Genomic DNA, 18,511 nt, shown 5'->3' on the forward strand with positions numbered 1-18,511 from the left:
GTTAGACTCCTTTTAGAAATCTTCCTTGAGACATAGGCTAGTTTTGAAGGTATTAAAAGTTTATTGATATGGTTTCAGATTTCACGTTGCGTGGTCATCAACAAACTACTACTTATTGAGATTTAGTGTAATATTAAAACGTTCTTCCCTTTTCCAACCACATATTTGTGTGAAGCTGAGTTTTCTTCCTATACTTCATCCAAAATACCATACTGTAACAAACTGAATGCAGACGCAGAGAAGAGAATTCAGCTGTCTTCTATTAGGCCGTACATTAAAGACATTTACAAGAATGGAAAATAGTGCCACTCTTCTCATCATATTTTTGTTTTGTTTTGGAAAAACTATATTATGTATTTTAACACGTAATAGGTTTTCATCGTTATTTTTAAATGAATTAATAAATAAATATTTCAAAAATTTCTCACATTTCCTATCTAATGTGATAAATGCCCATAGAAACAGCTTCCATAAACAAACGCTCTTTGGGGGGGTCTTCAATCATTTTTCAGAGTGGAAAGGGGTCCTGAGATCCCGAATAGATACAGTTTCTGTTTACCATGTTTACTGTTTGTTATTTTGGATCATTCTTGGGAAGCCTTAAGCACAACATGCTCTTTACAGTATAAGATTATTCAGCTGTGACTCCCACTGAGTGGTTGACATTGACAGCACGGCCAAGTTAGTCTAGTCAAGGGAAGAAGAGGGTATTTGCTCTTATAGAGATCCAAGAGGATAGGAGAAAATTATTGTCAAACTATACGTCATCTATGCTGGGATTGTAATGTAAATGTTTTTTGAAACTGAAAATAGCTGTATTTTTTCCTAATTATAAAAATTCATTACAGGTGCCAGCCCCGTGGCCAAGTGGTTAAATTCGCGCACTCTGCTGCAGTGGCCCAGGGTTTCACTGGTTCGAATGCTGGGCGCAGACTTGGTACCGCTCATCAGGCCATGCTGAGGCGGTGTCCCACATGCCACAACTAGAAGGACCCTCAACTAAGAATATACAACTATGTACCAGGGGGCTTTGGGGAGAAAAAGGAAAAAAATAAAATCTTAAAAAAAAATTAGTTACAAATGTAAGCCTATATAACACAGTAAAGAAGATTCTATAAATCACCCAAATCTATCCATCACTCAAAGATATTGTTAACATTTTGGTACATTTTCTTTCAGACTTTTTTTTTTTTCATATTATAGTGTGTGTGTGTGCGTGTGTGAATGTGTGTGTGTGTCTAAGGAAGAAATAATGTATAAACATAGCGACAAGAGCTCCATGATAATAAAGAATTTCAACTTGGAAATCTCTGGATTCTGAAAATGACTGGGATCTGAGTAAGAATGCTATTGTATAAACCTAAGTGTTAATTTCATTAAATCAAATGCAAACTACCTTACATGCTATAATTAAAAATTTAAATCTAAATGTAGCTAAGTAACAGATCTCGACATTAAACTGTCTTCCAGTTAAAAATTTTAAGATTCTTAATATACAGAAGTCATTCTACTAATCATATTAAAAGGCTGTTATACATGAGAATAAGCACAAGTGAATTGCCACATCTCTATTTTGCTATTTGGTGTTATTAAGAATGCCTGTATTTGAAAAATCTTGTCTCACTGGATCTGCACCTTATCTACCAAGGTAGCCTTAAAATATTACTTTAAAAAGTAATATAATCCTATACATTTACTGACCTTTAAGTTGTATGAAAGGTAAGAAGTAATTAGCATCAAACGTTTCTTAAATTAAGGACCATCTGCTTTTAATTTTTCCTCAGATGTCTTAGTCTTCACTATGGAAAATATAAACTTTCCACAGGTTGGGCATGATTTAAACAATTTTTAAGTGAGTAGAAAAATTGCTAGAACTGGTCATTACACAATAAAGTTGAAATGATAACATCCAAAATATGCTGGTGAATGCTTTTTTTTCTTACCTATCTTGCAAATGTTTCAACTTGATCCTTTTAATTATGTAATCTGCTCTCCTAAAAAAGGAAATGTGTATTTATGCGGCCTCCTGAATTATTTTATGTATCATTTTCAAGCATCACTGATGAGTTCCAGCAATCAATTTTGAACAATAGTTACCTAAAATAATATATTGAAGCCTTAGTGAGGTTCTTTTTTGTTACCCCATATTGAAAAGTATTTCACTATATTTTAATATATCTTAGATTAAATGAGTTGAGTTTCGAGCAAAATAAACTCAATCTATAGTTTTGACTTGATACATGTTGTTTATAACCTTTAATTTTAAATTATATCTTCTTGATTTCAAAGTTGTCTTGCACACTACCCATTTCCATAAGGCATGAATATGAACTGCAAAGGCAACAGATATGAAGAAAGAAAGACATTTACAAAGTAACATAAATGTAGTCCAAACAATGCATATGAGAATTATGTTAACTTGTTATTGTATTTTCAGTTTAAAACATGCTAATCTAACAATTAAGTTATTGTCATTTAGGAGCATACTTAACAAACACGAAGGGCACCTACTGAAAACATATACACTAGTTTTAGACGTTAACAAAATCAGAGTTTAATTCAAATGGACATAAAAACTTTGGACTTCAAATAATCCCATTTATATGCATGTAGATGTTCTCACAGGCTGTAGAAAGTCCCCACCATGTTCATTTCAAGATGGATATATACAGCATTTCCTTCAGCTCACAAAATGTGGGCATAAAACAATCTACAGAAGCTTTTTATGGGGTTTAAAAGAGTTTTAATCACCCATGCCAACTGCACTCCTCTCTCAACACAAAACTGCTTTTGAAACCAAGCATTCATTTGCTAAAACAAGGCATCTGCTGTTAAAAAGAGATTGATTATCCTGGGGTCTGACCTAATTGGGAGATTAGATATGGTTCTCTACTCTGGATGGCATGGTTTATAGAGAAAAAAGAAAAATAGACCAAAAAAGGGCAAACTTCTTTCGGACTCCAGTGCACTTTTATTTAATTCTAATTTTCTTTAAATAGAAGCAAACAGTATTGCAAATGTCAGGTTGGTGAAATTAGTGTGGTCTGAGTTACAAATTCATTGAGTTCATCATGTCATTTCTTTAGTTTAATGGGTACATTTTCACTTGCATCACATAAACCAAACAGTACCCCCCAAATGACATTTTTGTCATATCCCACTGAGTTAAGATCACTATATAATAGACACACACGCACACACACAAATCTGGCCTTTTACTGATGGTATTATTTCAGCGTTTTCTATTGACAGTTAGGTATGGGTTTGTTCCCCCAAACACAGACATCACCTCATTGCTGTGGCTAATTGCATTTTTCTTCCTAGCCTTTGACAACCAGACCTTTGTTAATGCTATTCACCAATATTTCAGACTCAGGTCATCCATCCAAAACATGACAAAAGACCCAGATGCTCATGTAAATTGCACTCCCCAAAAGTACCGCCCTCTTCCTCCCAGCAGATACAGACCCATGACCCCTCCCATTTCTGTCCACTCCCTTTGTTTTCACCTAATCTGTCATGCTTGGCAAAATGGTTATTCATAGGCTTTAAGAAACATTATACTTTGTTTACATAATAAGTCAAATAATCAAGTTAATTATGAAGTCTAATTTTCTTTATAAAATTTAAAAATTGCTTATTCCAATCGATTTTCAAAATGGATCCATTTTCCAGAATAAAGATTTCTTTCTGATCATTTTTTACCCCTTCTTGAACTCTCAAGATAAAACCACTTGATTGTCCTTTTTCACTGAAGAAAATGGAAGAAAAAAGGCTTCAAGTAGAAGTGTTCAAGCAGAAGTGAGGACTGAATCATTCATAAAATGTCTCATAATTAAAAAGTCAGTTTTACGTAATTGATGCTTTCTTATTGCCTTCAGTACAATTGGCATGAAGCATTAATTACTCAGAATTTCTACTTTCCTAAAACCTTAAGTAACTTAAAAATAATTTTGAGATACTTGGAAACTACTATAATGATGCATTAAAAGGAAGGTTACCATAGATTCAAATGGCATAGGGAACATACTATGTGTGTGTGGATGTATCCACGTTCCAGATTCGAGGTTTCTTTCCATTCATTTTTCACCCTTTATGTATTTTCACCTCATAAATTTTAATATTCACTATTTTTTGGATACTAAGTCACTGTAAGAGAGAGAAAGAAATAGATAATTTATTAAATGGAAAAATAATTTATCCAGATAGAAGCCAACAGCAATAATTTCATATTTTAAAGAGAGCATAAAGATCAAATTAATATACAATCACACGTCGCTTAACGAGAGGGATACCTTCTGACAAATGCATCGATAGGAGATTTCCTTGTGTGACTATCATAGAGTGTACACTTACACAAACCTAGATGGTGTAGCTTACTACACACCTAGGCTATATGGCACTAATCTTATGGGGCCACCATCATATATGCAGTCCATCGTTGACCAAAATGTCATTACATGGCAGGAAACTGTATACAATTTTCAGATCTTCATTTTAAAGACTTTCAAATTTAATTAAAATTGAGTGAAAACTTAAATAAAACAAAACTTTTAAAGTGAAAACTAATAAAGTGAAAACTTAAGAAAATACTATCTTCCACTATCCTTATCTTCCACTCACAAATACAACCACACTAAATTCAATATGTTCATCTGTTTGTCATAATACCAAAAAAAGAGACAGAAATACTTGATGGAATTCATATAATAGAATGACATCAAACATTAATAACCATTAGAGTTCAGCAACTATTATGGAATGTGTCAGTAACGTTAGGAACTGACTGACACAGGCCATCAGTTTACCGGAATTCTCCATGGCGAGGCTGAAACATGCAGGGCTTCTCTCTGAATCAAGTCAGAACAGAGAGCAGGACAGCTGAGACAAAAGTGCAGGGGAAGACACCAAACAAGGCCAGAGGAAAGGGCAGCAGTTGAAAAGAAGACTGAAAATTTGGAGAAGTTAAACGACCAGAAATCAAAGACACCGAAGACAGGAAAAAAAGGGGAAAACTGATGAATCTGTGCTAACGAGGCAAAACTGGGAACTGTCCTGGTAATTACAGCACTCACTGGAATTTAAACAGTGAAGAAACAGTCTTGAGTGCCTCTTGCCTAGGCTGTGACCGTGGCTTTCCAGTCCGTACTTCACGTCAGCTATGATAATGTTACTGAAACATCACTTTAATTATATTGTTGCCAACTTCAAAAACCTTCAATGGCTCTCTAAAGTCTCGTGGGAGAAGTCCAGATTTTTCGGCCTGCCACACAGGCTCTCTAAAAAAAGGACCTAGATGTGATCTGATTACAGGAAGATTGCGTCCTGGGTGAAAGTGAGCTAGGTTGGTGCTTACACACGTTGGTGCATTGATTTTAAATTCTGTGCCTGTAATGTCCTACCTATAGGTCTACATCTAAAAAGGTTCCTTTCCTGCCTTTTCTTTATGACTCAAGTTGAACTTAATGTTCTCCCTTAAACCTTCCATAATGCCACCCATTTTTGCCTGCTAAGTTCTAAGGACTCCAAGTTCTGTGTCCTCCACGAAGCACTACCTTGGCTATCTTTGAATTCATTTGCATATACTGCATGCCTTCACCTGGTTCTCATCTTATACCTCCTTATTTGCAGTTATTTTTGTGTATTGGCTACCCAGTACACAGAAACACCTGGCAAAGAAAGATTGTTTTTGTCCCCTCTTGCACCCATACAGCACCATGTCAGGAGATAAATAGCACTCAATAAATATCTGTCGAGGAACGGTGCTCTGTATCGTCATTTCTCCTTGATTGACTTCTCTTCCCATTCCCCACAATGGCTGCTTCCAAAACTTTCCCAGCTCTTTTCATTTGTCTATCTTTGTCCTCCCCCACTTCCCTATCTTGGCTCTTCCTCCATTGAGAAACTAAAGGTTACCTCTCACTTAATGTTTCATGAAAAATAAGAATTTATCTATACTCTCACCTCTCCTTTCTCGCATATTTTCATTTTCCAGGAGTGAAATGTGTGTTTTAAGGCTTATTCTCCATTTGGGTCCTTGATGCCACTGCTTTCTGTGGCCTCCAGTGTCTGGCTCTATTAGCTACAACTTTCCAACTTTCAAGTGCGATTTTTGTATTTCTTCTGGTTCCTTTTCCTCTATATTCCTAAAATAAAATTCCCAAGACCCAGCAATTGCTCATGTTATTTCTCCACTCTCCGTTTCTCTTACTCACAAAACTTTTGCTTCTATCTCCTTATCCCTCATTCCCAAACTCCTTGCAAAAGACTTCCATCCCCAACCATGTGACCCAAATTGCTTCCTCTCAGTTCACACACATCTTTTAAGAATACTATCTAATGATGTTTTCCCAGTCATTCTTATTTGTGCTGAAGTGTGTACTGAACAACTAAAATAATATTTTTCCAGCTAACTCAAATTCACAAAGTGAGTTTTCATGACATTCATCTCTCATGGTTTGCCTACTACTTTTCTATTTCTTCTGAGTTTCCTTCACTGTTTCTTCTTCCTCTATGCATCATTTTATTAGTTATTACCCCCAAATCATTCCCTGAGTCTTTTCTCTTCCTGGCCTAAACTCACTTGAAGGAAAACCAGTCCAATCCCACAAACTTCTATAATCTCCAGGTTTACAATTCCGCTATGACCTCCAAGACTCCAGAACTGATTCTTCAGAGTTCAACCAAACGCATCTGAACACATGTTGAAAATGCCTCTCAGATTTCTCAGCTCTTTACACTCTTACTGAGAGGACGTTCTTATTTCCTTTTATCAGATCTATTTATAGGGTTGGCAAGCTGAGCAGTAGGCTGGATTTCAATCACCATTCTATCCCTTGGCCAGAGCATTTGTATAGCACACAAAATAAAAAACCATTTCTGTTGTTGCAACCCTACTCTGGGTATCATTTTTGGCTGCCACTCTTAACCGGAAGAGCCAATACCCCACCTGGGACCCACCTCTTGTCTCTCTAATTCCACTTTTGGCCTCTTTCCCTGGCTCCATCCCCTATCCTAAGCTCAGACTCTTCTCTCTTTTGCTGAGTTTTCATTAAGTTTCCAGCCATTGAGCTCCACTGCATTCCATTGTTGGATGGGTCCCAGGAGTCTCCCATCAAGCATGGAGGAAGGGACAGAGCAGAAGGACTCACTGTGGTTCACCTCAAGATATTATCTAAAATATAGTCAGATTTCCACACTTTCAGGATTCACATCCTGCTGTCACCTAGACTGCTTGGACTTGACTCCAGTTCTCTCCTAGCTGGGGGACCTTAGATAAATTGTCCAACTTCTTTCTGTAACTTAGTTTCCTCAGATATAAAATGCAGGTAATAATAGTATCCAACTCATGGGCTTGTGAAGGGATTAAACAAGTTGATTCATGTATAGCACTTACAACAGTGCCTGGCAGATAATACATGCTCAATAAATGCTAGCTGTTATTATTATATCTGGCTTGTCGTAATGGCAAGAGAGTATCTGTCCTCATCTTTGCCTTAAGTTGCATTACCTAAGGCTCCCTTTAGCAATCCTAGATTATACAAGTACCAGACACAGGAAAGGTACATGGGAAAATGGGGGAAAAGCTATCTGAATAATAATAATAACTAATAATAATAATAACAATAATGTGACAATAACAATAATAATATAATATAGTAACAGTAAGCCAAAGCTTCATTTGCATTATCTCATGTAATCCTTACACAAATTTTATGTGGCAAGTACTATTGTTACCCCCATTTTACAGATGAGCAAAAAAATTCTCATATAATTCTCCTTAAATTATTCAGATAAATTGTTCTGCCTCTAAAAAGTTTCTCTAGAACATGCTAGACTGATACCCTTTTCTTGCTGCTTCTAGTAGCTTGCTTGGAGATTCCTGCTTCCTCAGACAATGCCATGACACTTCACCTCTACGCTACCAGGAATAAAAATTTTTTCATGTGAGACAAGTGGAATTTTACTGCATGGGAATTTGTGGAAACTCCTAAGAGAGTTTTTATTCAATGCCTTCAGAAGATTTAAGAGGGAAATGAATGAATGGAGTTCAAAAATTTGGGGCATTCCTTCCCAATAAAGAAGCCGGCATGGAGAATGATAGCTCAGCTTTCCACACAGGCATGCAAGTCAGCTATCCTAACTACACCTGTTCCGTGTCTACCTGGGAGAGAGGACAAGAAGCAACACTACCATCCCCAACTCAGTGTGATGCATCCCTCAACCAAGAGGGTTTCTGCACACGTCTCCTAAACCAATGATTTCCAAAGTGGAATAGATGCACAAAACAATTTGTTGCGGCACAGGAAGAAATGTTAGAACTTCTATTTATGTTGATTTTTCCATCTAAGAAAATAAACTAAGCTGTACTAAAATGTAACAAATGGCTTGACATTGGCATCTTCACACAGCCTACATGTCAGAAAGTCACAGGTCACAGTTGGGATCTGAGGAAATGAAGATCCACCATCCCAAACTGACTGACATTTTCTATGTGCAGGTGGCAGTTGCTACTGTGCTACCCAACAAGAGCTCCAGAAAACAGAACACTCAGTATGCCCTTTCAAAGAAAAAGTCACTTTTTAAAAATGAATTAGCAAGTAAATGTTTTTCAAAAGACACTCACGTTACCAAGAGAGCATATCTGTGTCAGTTATTAAAAAATACCTTCTCATCTGCACAATTGAAAAACCTGAAGACTGATTTTTCTAATTTATTTATAATTTTTGTAAATTACAAATTAGTTCCACAGGCAATTAAAAGATGGAAACAGTTAGTTCAATCAGTTCCAAACTAATAGACAGGTGTTACATTTTTAAGAAATGGGTCAAAACTGCTTAAACCTTTGTTTTTAGACTCATTTGTTAAAATTATAAAAAATACACTACTTTTTAATTAGTTTTTAAGACCATCTAATTAGTACCAGGAAAATAGGGAATTTAATAATCACTTTTCAACATAAACTTTGCATAATTGCTAAAAACGGGTAAATAAAAATAAATAAGAAGTCATCAAAGCACGTCTTCCATTTGGATCTTCACATCTTTGTGACATACCTTTTTTAGTTCTGATGGTCAAAAAAACTAAAAAGAAGCCCAAGTATTAAAATAATCTGGAGTATAAGACATTTAAATGACTCTTCACAACTAATGAAACCAAGATTTAAAAAAATAAAGAAACATATTCACCACATGTCTTAATACGGTTATTAACATATTTAGTGAAAGTGAAAATAATTTAGTTTCTAGTGATATAACAAAAATCATTTTTAAAAATAAATGTTTCTTTATCACATCTTTCTTAATCTCTAACATCTGTGTATGATATATATACAAACACACACATACAGTATGCCTAATGTCATGGAAAATATTTACAATTTAGAGATAAATAAACCCATATTGGAGTATATTTATTACTTTTTCTGTCACTGAGGGAATACACTATCTTAAACAAAAAGATCTTTGAGAAAGAGAAAAGGAAGGTACATTCACATTTCCAGAGTTCTTTGAATAACCTTCAAAGTTCTAGTCTCCCAGGAGGCATAGGCAAGTGTACTTGGTGCCTGGGTAATGGTCTGCCCTTCACACACTCCTGATCTTTTTCCTAAGTCAGGCAGCACCCCAGGGATAGCAACACATAACATCACATGTCCCTAAGATGCTCAACTTCTGTGTTCCAGTAATATTTTTGGCTGCTTTTGGGAGTTAAATTTTATAATTTCTTATTAATTAAATGGAGACTAAAGATCATTCAAAATTAATAAGAATTGTAATGTAAAATTCCAGAAAACAAAAGGAAACTATCTTATTAATAATCTTTTAATTATAAAAATTCATAACCACACCTTACTTTTAAGAATAACAAAATTCTGAAATACATTTTAAAATATCTAAATGCTACAGTCTGCTGTTTCTCATAGTAGGATCTGTACGAATATTCTTGGAGATATGCTAATTAAATGAAATTTGATTTCAAGTTTTATTTTGATGATAATGTAACAGGATTAAAAATGTATATTCTGGATCATCCAGAAGATACCTTAAAACAGAGAATTGCCGTCTATTTCAGTGTGAAAAGTCAGCTTCTGTATTTACAACCATATGGGGACTAAGCAATCGTAAAACTATACCATTTAATTTCTAACCCACTTGCTCTGCAACATTAAATCAAAAAATCTGGAGTTTAGTAAAGCCTTTTTGTCGTGAGTTGATGTTAAATAGGTTATCTACATTATCCAAGAATGAAAAACACTGTCATATTCAATTTATAAGTGGAAAACCCCAGCACAAATAATAGAATTAATGTGCATGACTGATCTGTAACCTGATAAATATGGCTTGACTACTGTATTGTTTGAATGAGCTATAAACACAAGGCAAGTTATAAAAAAACTGTTCCAGTTCAAAAATCCAACTTTATCTGAATAGAAAAATATAAATGAATTTAAAGTAAAGTGATTTTTCATGTTTTCACAAAGATTTTTCTTCCTATAAATGTTGTATGAAATGGTACTAACAAGTATTTGAGAAAGACCCACATTTACGGTTTATTGCTTATTTTGTTTTGTCTATGAAACTCCTCAAAAAATATATTTCCACTTACTCAAATGACATTTTATCTATGCTATTACTTGGTAGATTTAGCAGAACTAATTCAACTATATTTACACATTAAGCAATAATAAAAATAACCCTACATACAAAATATTCGGAAGCAATCAGTTAAAAATGTACTATAGGCATAAAATGCTTGACCAAATTTAATATATAATTATAAAATCATTTAACACATTAAATCTATTTTTATTAATTTAATGCCAATCATAGCTTTTAAATTCTCAGAGGCTTTGTGTTCGTAGTTTCCATATCTGAAACTGTTCTGAGTTGTTTTGAATTTCAATTATATTTTAGAATACACTGTGCTGTCAAACTCAACTGACTGGAGAACCCATTCGTCATATATTTATTATACACATGCATATATATATATATCCCAGCAAACAGTCTCTGGAGATTAAATGTGAATAAGATTATCACCTACCTTTCAAATTATACCTGTGGGTACCTAATCATGGTTGAACTATGAAAAAACTTCCAAGTGATTGTATATCATCATAGTAGTATTATAATAAAATATCACAATAAAATCATAATAAAACACGGTAATACTTTCTGATAAGGAACAGTCCATATTTTTCATTACAAGAACTGATAGAATTATCAATATGTTTTAAATAATATTTAGTACTTAATTTTTACTAAAGATAAAATTTCAATATCCTATGCATGCAACTGGACCATTAAAAATTATGAATGATGCCACTAGAGACATATTTGTTGACTTTATGTCATTGCTTACTAATAAAATGTCGTGATTCAAATTTATTGTGCTACTTTACTGAATGTGTGAACCAATAATCAGAGTCCTTAGGAGGAAAGTATGTGGGGAAAATGGGTCTTTAGGAAATTTACATTATGCAATTTAATTCTTAAGCCCATGAAATAATATAAACATTCATTAGATCTATAGAATAAACCTTAAGTAATCAGAGTATAAAACTTCTGATTTTAATTCTTGCCTTTCACATCAAATAAGAAATGATCTATATGATATAAGAAATAGAACAACTTTAAGATTTATGATAGCATCCTTTTTTTAAGAAAAGCAAGTTCTCCAAGCTGCCATAATTGAATAGTTATATGCACAAGGATTCTGTTTTTCAAAATTCAGTAGTTGAATGTCTTATTACAATTATCATAAAGATAAGTATTCCTCACTATTTTATCACAGAATATTTCAATATGTTGGCCTCAAGAATAAAATAACACCTTACAACTTGAAGAAAAACTCTCATAAGTCTATAAGAATAATGATTCAACCACTAAAATGTTTTCTTTTTTCGCATAAAAGCAAATCAGTATGCAAATTAAATGAAATATAAATAAATATATATATATGTTTCCACGCAAGAGCACACATATACTAAATGTTTAAAAGAAGGATACCAGTTCTGTAATATGTTATGATTCAACATTTCATTCTGATGCATTCCACATATATAAATACCTTAGAAACCACTAAATTTATTTTCCCTTCATTTTGCTTTGAACTGAAGTACGTATACACGGACTGAATTTTTAAAAGGTATTATTTCACATGTAAACACTGCCATCTTCTGGCAGTTAAAACTATTTCTGCCTTGAATAAAATTCATTATGGATTGTAGTTGCCATTTGCTTGACAAGTTGTGTGTACAGGATGTTGAGTGAAAATCCTTAGTCTAAAATCAGTTAATTTAAAAAAATAATCTTTAAAACATAAGAGCATTTTTCAGTGTGTCTTCAAATAGATATAATTTAAACAGAGACTAAGCCAGAAACCCTAGATTCTACTACTAAATTTTCTACTAACTAGATATTGGATCTTAGACTAACTATGGAGCTACTGTGGACCTCGGTTTCCTCGTCTATAAGATTGCTCAACTAAGTCATTAATTAAGTTACTTTCAGTCTAAAACTCCATTTGATTCTAATTTTAGAAATTTTTATGAATATTTCTGATATTAGCATCCTAATAAGGAATATAGGCCTGTTTATGACACACTTTTCAGGGTTACTTCTTTTATAATACAGGTTTGTTTGCTTATGCATTCTGCTTGAATTTTCTGCAGAAATAAATTTTAATGTCTACTTCTCCCTGTCAAAATAGCCTTCCCCTAAAGAACACACATTACGAAGACTTCACTGAATTATGAGTAGAAGTAAACTCTGACAATAAGTTAAAAAAATTTCCTGTAAAGACAAGCGTGTATGCTTTAGGTAAGACAGAACTCAATGTCAAACCAAGCGCCCAAGAGTAAAGGGGAAAGTCCCTCAAAAGATAATAGAATCTTTTTTTTTCTTTTGTGTGAGTCTGTGTGTTTACTGAAGCATAACTGACATACAGTACTATATTAGTCTCAAGTACAACATAGTGACTCGGTATTTTCATACACTACGAAATGATCAGTCACCACCATATGTCCGTTACCATCTGTCACCATAGAAAGTTATTAAAATATTATTGACTATATTCCCTATGCTGTGTACTACATCTCTGTGACTTATTTATTTTGTAACTGGAAATTTGTATCTCTTAATCCCCTTCACGTATTTCACCCAACCCACCCCCCTACCCTCTGGTGACCACCAGTTTGTTCTCTGCATCTATGAGTCTGTTTCTGTTTTGTTTTGTTTGTTCATTTGTTTCATTTTTTAGCTTCCACATATACGTGAAATCATATGGTGTTTGTTTTCCTCTGACTTATTTCACTTAGCATAATACCCTCCACTTCCATTCATGTTGTTGGAAATGGCAAGATTTCATTCCTTTTTATGGCTGAGTAATATTTCATTGCATATATATACCACATCTTCTTTATCCATTCATCTATCAATGGACACTTAGGTTGCTTGCATACCTTGGCTATTGTAAATAAAGCATATATCTTTTTGAGTTAGTATTTTTGCTTTCTTCAGGTCAATACCTAGAAGTGGAATTGCTGGATCATATGATAGTTCTATTTTTAATTTTTTGAGGAAGCTTCATACTGTTTTCCACAGTGGCTGCACCAGTTTACCATCCCACCAACAATGCATGAGGATTCCCTTCCCCCCCCGCCCCCCGTCCTTGCCAACACGTGTTATGTGTTGTCTTTTTGATGATAGACCTTCTGACAGGTATGTCGTCATATTGTGGGTTTGATTTGCATTTCCTTGATAACTAGTCATGTTGAGCATTTTTCATGTGTCTGTTGGCCACATGTATGTCTTCTCTGGAAAAATGTGTATTCATATCCTCTGCCCACTTTATAATTTGATTTTTTTTAAATATTGAGTTGTATATAACTTTATATATTTTGGATATTAACCCCTTCAGGTATATCGTTTGCAAATATTTCCTCCCATTCCATAGGTTGCCTTTTCATTTTGTTGATTGTTTTCTTTGCTGTGCAAAATCTTTTTAGTTTGATGTAGTCTTATTTGTTTATTTTTGTTTCTGTTTCCCTTGCCTGAAGAGATACATTCAAAAAAATATTTCTGAGACCAATGTCAAAGAGTTTACTGCCTATATTTTCTTCTAGGAGTTTTATGGTTTCAGGTCTTACATTTAAGTCTTTAACCCATTTTGAGTTTATTTTTGACTATGGTGTAAGAAAGTGGTTCAGTTTAATTCTTTTACACATAGTTGTCCAGTTTTCTCAACACCATTTATTGAAGAGACTGTCTTTTCCCCACTGTATATTCGTGCCTCTTTTGTGGTAGATTAATTAACCTTATAAGCATGAGATTATTTCTGGGCTCTCTATTCTGTTCCATTGATCTACGTATCTTTTTTTGTGCCAGTACCATACTGTTTTGATTACAATAGCTTTGTATTATACTTTGAAATAAGGAAGCATGATACCTCCAGCTTTGTTTTTCTTTCTCAAAATTGCTATGGCTATTCAGCATCTCCTGTGGTTCCACACAAGTTTTGGGATTATTTGTTCTAGTTCTGTGAAAAATGCCTCTAGTATTTTGATAGGGATTGCATTGAATCTGTAGATTTCTTGGGTAGTATGGACATTTTAACAATATTAATTCTTCCAATCCATGAGCACAGTATATCTTTCCATTTGTTCGCGTCGTCTTCAACTTCCTTCATCAATGTCGTATAGTTTTCAGTGTACAGGTCTTTCACCTTTTTGGTTGGGTTTATTCCTAGGTATTTTATTCTTTTGGATGCAATTGTAAATTGGGTTGTTTTCTTGATTTCTTTTTCTGATGCTTCATTATTAGTGTATATTAATGCAATAGATTTCTGTATATCAATTTTGCATCCTGCAACTTTACTGAATTCATTTATTAGTTACAACAGTTTTTGGTGTAGTCTCTAGGGTTTTCTAGATATAGTATGTCATCTGAAAATAGTGACAGTTTTATTTCTTCCTTTCCAATTTGGATGTCTTTTATTTCTTTTTCTTGCCTAATTGCTGTCGCTAGGACTTCCAATACTATGTTGAATAAAAATTGTGAGAGTGGGCATATTTGTCTTGATCTTGATCATAGAAGAAAAGCTTTTAGCTTTTCACCATTGAGTATGGTGTTAGCTGTGGGTTTGTCATATATGGCCTTTAATACGTTGAGTTATTTTCCATCTATACCCACTTTGTTGAGAGTTTTTAATCATAAATGGATGTCGAATTTTGTCAAACACTCTTTCTGCATCTTTTGAGATGATCATATGATTTTTATCCTTTGTTTAGTTAATGTGGTATATGATGTTGATTGATATGCAGATGTCTAACCGCCCTTGCATCTCTGGAATAAATCCCACTTGATCATGCTGTACGATCCTTTTAAAGCATTGTTGGGCTCAGTTTGTTAGTATTTTTGTATCTATGTTCATCAGGATATTAGCCTATATTTTCTTTTTTTTTGTAGTGTCTTTGTCTGGTTTTTGTATCGGGGTAATTTTGGCCTTGTAAAATGAGTTTGGAAGCATTCCTTCTTCTTCAATTTTTTGGAATAATTTGAGAAGAATAGGTATTAATTCACTTTTAAATGTTTGGTAGAATTCACCTACGATGCCATCTGGTCTTAGACTTTTGTTTGTTGGGAGGTTTTTTTATTACTGATCCAATTTTATTGTTAGTTATTGGACTATTCAGATTTTCTATCACTTCATGATTCAGTCTTAGAAGACTGTATGTTTCTAGAAATTTACTCATTTCTTCCAGGTTCTCCAATTGGTTGGCATATACTTGTTCACAGTAGTCTCCTAAGATCCTTTATATTTCTGTGGTATTAGTTGTAACATCCTCTTTCATTTCTGATTTTGTTTATTTGGGCTCTCTCTCTCTTTTTTTCTTAATGAGTCTGGCTAAAGGTTTATATATATATTTGTTTACCTTTTCAAAAAACCAGCTCTTAGTTTCATAGATATTTTCTATTTTTTTTCAAGTCTCTATTCCATTTATTTCCATTCTTTATTACTTACTTCCTTCTACTAACTTTGGGTTTTGCTTGTTCTTCTTTTTCTAGTTTCTTTAGGTGTAAAGTTAGACTGCTTATTTGAAATTTTTCTTGTTTCTTAAGATAATCCTATATCACTATAAACCTCCCTCTTAAAACTGCTTCACTGTGTCCTATAGACTTTGGGACATTGTGCTTCCATTTTCATTTGTTTCAAGGCATTTTTTTATTTTCTCTTTGATTTCTTTGTTCACCCATTGGTTACTTAATAGCATGTTGTTTCGTCTCCACGTTTGTGTTTTTTCCAGTTTTCTTCTTGTACTTGATCTCTAGTTTCACACCATTGTGGTCAGAAAAGATGCTTGATATGATTCAATCTTTTTAAATCTGTTGAGACTTGTGTGGCCTAACATGTGGTCTATCCTGGAGAATGTTCCATGTATCTTCTGCTGTTTTGAGGTGGATTATTCTATACAGATTTATTAAGTCCATCTTGTTTAATGAGTCATTTAAGGCAAATATTTCCTTATTGATTTTTCTATTGGGATAATCTATCCCTTGCTATAGGTGGGGTATTAAAGCCTCCAATTATTATTGTATTGCCGTCCACTTCTCCCTTTAGATCTGTTAATATTTGTTTTATACATTTTGGTGCTCTTACATTAGGTGTATATACATATTTATAAATGTTATATCTTCTTGCTAGATTGACCCCTTCATCATTATGCAGTGCCTTTGTCTTTTATCACAGTGTTTGTTTTAAAGTCTATTTTGTCTGATATGAATATAGCTACACCAGCTTTCTTTTCATTTCCATTTGCATGGAATATCCATCCCTTTACATGCAGTCTGTGTGAGTCCATACTTCTAAAGTGAGTCTCTTGTAGGCAGCATATAGATGGGTCTTATTTTTTTAATCCATTCAGCCACTCTGTGTCTTTTGATTGGTGAAGCTACTCCACTTACATTTAAAGTAATTATTGATAGGTATGTACTTACTGCAATTTTGTGAATTGTTTTCTGGCTGTTTTTGTAGTTCTCTCTGTTCCTTTCTTCTTCTCTTTCTCTCTTCCTTTGTGGTTTGATGGTGTTCCTTGGTGTTATGTTTAGATTCCTTTCTCATTTTCTTTAGTGTATTTACTGCAAGCTTTTTCTTTCCAGTTACCATGAGGTGCACATACAGCAACCTATGTATATAACAGTCTCCTTTAAGTTGATAGCAACTTAAATTTAAACACATTCCAAAGCTTAACATTTTTACTCCCCCCTCTACATTTTATATTTTTGATGGCACATTTTACATCTTTTTATTTTATGCACCCATTAACTAATTATTGTAATTTTAGTTAATTGTACTACTTTTATCTTTTGACTTTCATACTTGCTTTAAAAGTGCTTGATCCACTACCCTTACTAAAAACTTACCTTTTCCAGTGAGATTATTACTTTCATATGTTTTCTTGTTATTAATTAGCCTCTTTTCTTTTCAGCCTAGGGAAGTCCCTTTAACATTTCTTGTAAGGCTGCTTTAGTGTTGATGAACACCTTTAGCTTTTGCTCATTTGGGAAACTCCTAATCTCTCCTTTAATTCTGAATGATAACCTTGCTGGGTAGAGAATTCTTGCTTGGAAATTTTTTCATTTCAGCACTTTGAATATGTCATGCCACTTCCTTCTGGTCTGTAAAGTTCCTGCTGAAAAATCTGTTTATAGCCTTATGAAGTTTCCCTTGTACATGATAAATTGTTTTTCTCCAACTGCTCTTAAGATTCTCTCTTTATCATTAATTTTACCTTTTTGATTACAATGTGTCTTGGTGTGGTTCTTTTTGACTTCATCTTACTTGGAACTCTCTGGACTTCCTGGATCTGGATGATTGTTTCCTTTCTCAGATTAGGGAAGTTTTTAGCCATTATTTCTTCAAATACTTCTTCGATCCTTTCTCTCTCTCTCTCCTCTTTCTGGGACCCCTATAATGTGAATGTTATTCTGCTTGATGTTTTGCCAGAGGTCCCTTAAAGTACCCTCCTGTAAAAAATTTTTGTTTTCATTTTGCTGCTCTGTTTGGGTGAGATTCATTGCTTTGTCTTCCAGCTCACTAATTCATGCTTCTACTTCATCCATTCTGCTATTAAACCCCTCGTGCATTTTTCAGTTCAATTTTAACTTTTGATTGATACTTTCTTATATTTTCTCTCTTTGTTGAAGTTCTCACTGTGTTCATCCATTCTTCTCCTGAGGTCAGTGACAACCTTTATGACCATTATTTTGAATTCTTTATCAGGTAGGTTGCTTATCTTCATTTCCTTAAGGTCTTTTTCTGGGAATTTGTCTTGCTCTTTGATTTGGAACATATTTCTCAGTCTCTTAATTTTGCCTGACTACCTGTGTTTGTCTGCATCTATTATGGGAAACAGCTACCTCTCTCAGTCTTGAGGGGGTGATCTTGTGAATTTCTGCAGTGGTGATGATGATCCATGGGGCCCAGAAGTGCAACCTCCCCTGGTCTCCAG

At 34.0% G+C, this 18,511-nt stretch overlaps 1 long non-coding RNA gene across 1 annotated transcript in view; it reads right to left on the minus strand.

Moving 5' to 3' along the window:
• Positions 1-18,511, minus strand: part of LOC139081826 (uncharacterized) — a 50,646-nt gene that overhangs the window by 27,698 nt on the left and 4,437 nt on the right. The window contains exon 2 of the long non-coding RNA XR_011537230.1: positions 4,031-4,149. This is a non-coding gene — a long non-coding RNA (uncharacterized lncRNA). The remainder of the gene's footprint in view (positions 1-4,030; positions 4,150-18,511) is intronic.

Source organism: Equus przewalskii, chromosome 2, assembly GCF_037783145.1.
Source record: "Equus przewalskii isolate Varuska chromosome 2, EquPr2, whole genome shotgun sequence".
In the NCBI taxonomy this organism is placed as follows: domain Eukaryota; kingdom Metazoa; phylum Chordata; class Mammalia; order Perissodactyla; family Equidae; genus Equus; species Equus przewalskii.